The sequence below is a fragment of the Daucus carota genome, chromosome 8 (assembly GCF_001625215.2).
Source record: "Daucus carota subsp. sativus chromosome 8, DH1 v3.0, whole genome shotgun sequence".
Classification (NCBI taxonomy): domain Eukaryota; kingdom Viridiplantae; phylum Streptophyta; class Magnoliopsida; order Apiales; family Apiaceae; genus Daucus; species Daucus carota.
Window position 1 is genome coordinate 19,135,167 of NC_030388.2, and position 5,157 is coordinate 19,140,323.

Here is a 5,157-nt window from a genome sequence, read left to right on the forward strand (position 1 = left end):
GCCGTGGCTCCTAGAATGGTGAGAATGTCTGGGGGCAAGTTCTTCGAGTATGGACTCCATGGTATTCAACCTCGTGTTGTACCTTGCTTGATTCTGTTCCATTCGGTGAAGGGCACTAAGAAGCTCCGTGTTACTGACCACAACCGGAGGTGGGTTGTTTGGCAGGGTGCGGGGGTCCTGAATGTGCACCGGCGAATATGCCTCCACTGGTTCATCTTCGACATAGTATTCACCTTCATACAAATCATCATCGTGAATCGTCATGTCTTCCTCTTCGAGATTTCACCTCCCCTCCTTCTAGCGCCAATTTGTTGATAGAGGAATTTGGTGAATCAACAAACGTGAGGTTCGTTGTCGGACTTAGGTGTTTCACGGTGGTTATATGACGGAAATCCGCCGTGGGTGGTGGTTTTAGGTGTTTGAGGGTGGCTGAGATCAAGGGAATATATTTCTGCACTCATTCTCACAACTCTCGATATATCCCCTTGATGTGCCTACGTACCCCTTTATATAGGGGATCAAGTCGTACGTAGTTCTATTGAACCAAGACTCCTAGTTTGATCAGAACTAGGCCTCTTGGGGATAAGACCAACCTTGGGCCGGTGACTTATCACTTAGAGTTCTACTCCAGTTAGAAGTAAGCCTTGAGACAACTACCCTAGACTCCTAGTCCAAGTACATCACGGATACGGCATCATCTCCACTACGAGAGATGACACTAACCACTACTTTTCGTAGCATGGAGGAGACATCGGATAGAGCCGTGACCACTTCCTTGAGGTGTATGGACGTGTCCTTACCCCCTAGTGAATGTTCCCACTAAGAGGTAAGACCATTGAGGAGCCAAATTACACGATCGTCTCAGTCCCCCAATGAGGGCTAACTCACCAGAATACAGGACCCATACATATGATCGGCCTTCATGTCACCCCTGAGGGCCTTCTACAATCATGATCACCCCAAGCCCCCGCACGAGGACAACCCGGCAGATAGCAGGATTGGGGATTACAGATCACGCCCGGTCGTAACCCGGAAACTACCAGATGAGCCTGATAACTTCCAGATGAGCTTGGCACTAGTCTTCATATCCCTCAGAAAGGTAGATCTTCGTATCCCTCGGAAGGGTCGTCATTGAGACTCACTCATCCTTCCACATAACAAGTTTACCTGTGGGCGCGACCATGGAGGGCGCGCCCTTTGCCTTCATTATCTTGCCTCCTCATCAGCAAAGACCATACCTTCTTTCAGACAAGGGCCGCGCCCTCCGGGCAGACCCCGTGAAGGGTGCGCCCTCCCTGATCATCATACACTCAAATTCGGCCACAACACACGAAACATTTTATGACATGTTCAATAGAATTTTCGAACAAATTCTTAATTTTAATTAAAAATTTATATGAAAAATCTTGTGTCTCGAACTCGATTATATATTGAAAACTTGTATTTCTTTTCTTTATATCTTGAATATCAGTTATGTATTATATCTTGAATACCATCTATGTGTATTCAATTCGCCCATAAACACCAACATCTTATGATATGTTCAATTATTCGATGAATAAGTTTTTAATTTTAAATTTTAAAGAGTTCATTAAAAGATAGCGCGTGAATGATTTCTAGTAGCTAAATTTAAGATTCTCTCTCCTTTCTATTAAAGAATATCTAAGTTAGCGTTAATTATTTTTTATTTCTCTTTTCAAGATTTATCCTATAATAATAATAAAATTTAAATAGAGCAAAAGTATAGAAAGTAATTAAGGTTGAAGTTGTTTATATATTTAATGTATAATATTGTTAAAGTTATATTCTATATTATTTCTTAAAAATGATTAAGATTCCTACACCAGATGTTTCGTTACTTTCATAAATTATAGTACAATAAAAATGGATATTAGGCCTAGATTTAAAAGATTTAAATGAATTTTACAACTGAAATTTCATAAAAATTTTAAGGGGATTTGATAAAAATGTCCACCTTTTATCATGTTTATTGCAGACTTACGACCTGCCTCATATTATTGCAAAAATACGTTTTCTTTATAATTTAAATTAAAGCATTTGCAAAAGTATGCAGTTTGTTCTTGCTTCAGCAGCGAGTTTCATCATCTACATCTTCTCATCTCCAAAACTTTCCTTGCGATTTCTCCTCACGCCGCCGTGGAAAACACCATTCTTCGGCCCCTTTTTGTCAGGCATCTCGTCTCTTCCATTCTCCCTGCCCTCTTTCTCCCATTTCTCTCGACGCCGCACCAACTTCTACCTCGTAAACCAAGCCATCGACGACGTGCAGCCCTCCAACTATGAGGTCCCGACCTCCCAGCGTATCAACGAATCCACTAAATTTAAAATCCACGCCCCATCCGCCTAAATTGGTTATGATTATACCGGAGACGGAAGTAGATCCCCATCTTCTACATCTTAACTTGTTGATTTTAGTTGATTTTGTGATTGTTTTTGGTTAATTTTGTGGTTGTTTTTATGTTATTGTTATAAGCCATGCAGGGGCATTTATTTTTAGCCATTTGCAACTAGTTGCGACTTATTATGCAACTAAAACTTATTTTCAAAAGATTTTTTCAAAATTATATTTGTGGTAGCATATATGGTTGCTATCAGTTGCAGATATGGTTGCATATGCAACCTCCGTATTTTCGTAATAAAATATTTTTGCAATTTATTTTGAAAAATAACATCGTAAAAATTTATTTATACTTGGATATTTATGAAAAAAGTCCAAATTTAATACTCCACACGTTTTAAGACTCCACACGCTTTTTATACGAAAAAACACCAAGCTAACTAAACATACGTATTCTTGATTACCCTAACCAAAAATTGACGTTGACGGGTAGGTCGATGTTAGATATCAGGACGAAGCAATTAAGTAAGGCGACCTCGACCTACGTCTGATGGGAGATAATTAATTTTCCTCTTCCTTCGCTGCTAAGAATCACAAATCTTATCCATCACCGTCCATTTTGTTCGTCGACGCCCAGAAAAATAAATCAGTAGACGCGTGTACGTGTTTTACACATTTATTATAGTGTCTTTCGACATATACATTTGTTCCTATAAATCTAACCCCAACTTGCGAACAAACCTAACCATCAACGCTCGGAAAATCAATTTTTCTACCCTTCAAAAAGTATTCAAGTCTTCGATTAAATTTATCATCATGCCTTCACCACCGCATCACCACCACCACCATGCACCCCACCACCACCACCACCCCCCACCTCCAGTTGTTGTGGTGGCTCCACCTCCGCCACCCCACCACCATCATCCTCACCACCATACTCCTCATGTTGTCGTCGCACCACCGCCGCCTCCGGTTGTGATTGTGCATCCTCCTCACCATGGCCACCACAACCACCACCATCCCCATCATCACAAGCACTGAGTTGTACTGGGCTCATCAGCCCTTCCATATATATATATCTATGTACTCTAGCATATTTATTCATATAAAATGCTTCGAATATGAGTAAACCTCACCGCCTGCGTTGTACTACTCTCGTTCTGCTCATCAATCTCACCGTGAAGATGTTCGTATCGAGCTCCCCGTTGCAGCTGCTCTTTAGTCTGTGGTCATGTTTATGGGCATGTACAAGTTTGTAATAATTTTCGATGTTGTAGCAGTACGTGTAAAATTACTATCTATATATAAGGAATAAAATTAAGAGACGATATTATTGTAATTTTTTCGATATTTTGCTTGGATCCTTTCAATTCTTCTGATCCGTGAACGAATCTTGTTTTTTTTTCGAGTTGTTTACATAGCAGATGAAGAATATGATGTAAACCCTAGAACCTAATTTTTCTGGGGAACAAGGGTATATATACTAGTTAGAACCAATCTTTTTGGAAAATATTATATTTTCTAAAATAAATGAAAACGAACGAACGCACAATGTAATATTATACTGCGGTGTAAGTTATAATTAAGCATCCATAGTTACACTGCGCACATATATAGGTGAAGAAAAGGGTTCGTCATAATTGACAAACTTAAACTGCTAATCCTACGAGACCGGCGTATAAAAATTCTAAGTTTCTTATCTGACAACTCTTTTAATTTATATTACTGTATTATGTAAAGAAGCACGTCCCGATCATGTTAAACTAATTAAACACACCACCATCTTTTTAATTTTTCCTATTATTCCGTGTTACTCACGACAAATTAGAATAGTCAATGGACATCTCTTAAAAATAAAGATTTTTTTTTTTTTTTATCATATATGAACTCAGGATACGTTCACAGATAACATATATGTAGAATTAGTCTTACACAGATAAATTCTGAATCTATACTACAAAGCAATTGATTTCTAGCAGTGGAGGCACACAAAGTATTATGTGATAGAATTTGATCATGGCACCACCTCATAACCACCACCATCATCATCATCCACCTCCAACGCATCACCACCACCACCACCCACCCATTCCGCACCATCATCACCACCACCACCCACCGCCACCACCACCTGGTCACCACCATAACCATCACCATCGTCAGGACATGGTTATCGTCGTACCACCACCGGTGTTGCTGCCAAGGTCACCACTCGGATCCTCTTCGACCCCACTTCTTGGTTACTCAGCTGACCAATCGAATGTTTGTTTGTGTATGATGTTTGTTATGTTGTTTGTGTTCCTTCTTGGTTTCTTTTTTATCAAGGTGTGGCTCTATTAATTAATGAACCCTTGGTGTAATTTTACATGTTAATCACATCAATGTTTTGGCCAATTTAGTGTATTTGTTTCAGTATGATGATGAACAATTAAGCACCAATAATAATACGAATATTAATAGCTTGTTAAATATCAATGATGAACGATTCTCTGTGTGTTCATAAGAATGGTACGAATATTAATAGCTCATTTTAGGACAAGTCGTTCCAAGTAACTATCATAACAATAATACGCTGTAATTTGATTACACTACCATGGGGGTTCCAAGTTCCAACCGTTAAATATATATGATTCGCTTTAATCATACTCAGTATACGAATATTAAATAGAACCGAATTTAATTATTTGTTAAACTTAATGACCATCCTAGTTCGAGTATATACAGAATTAATTGAAATCAAACTCAGATTTCGTTTATCATTATACACAGAGAAGTATTCACAGTTATTTAGTGATTTA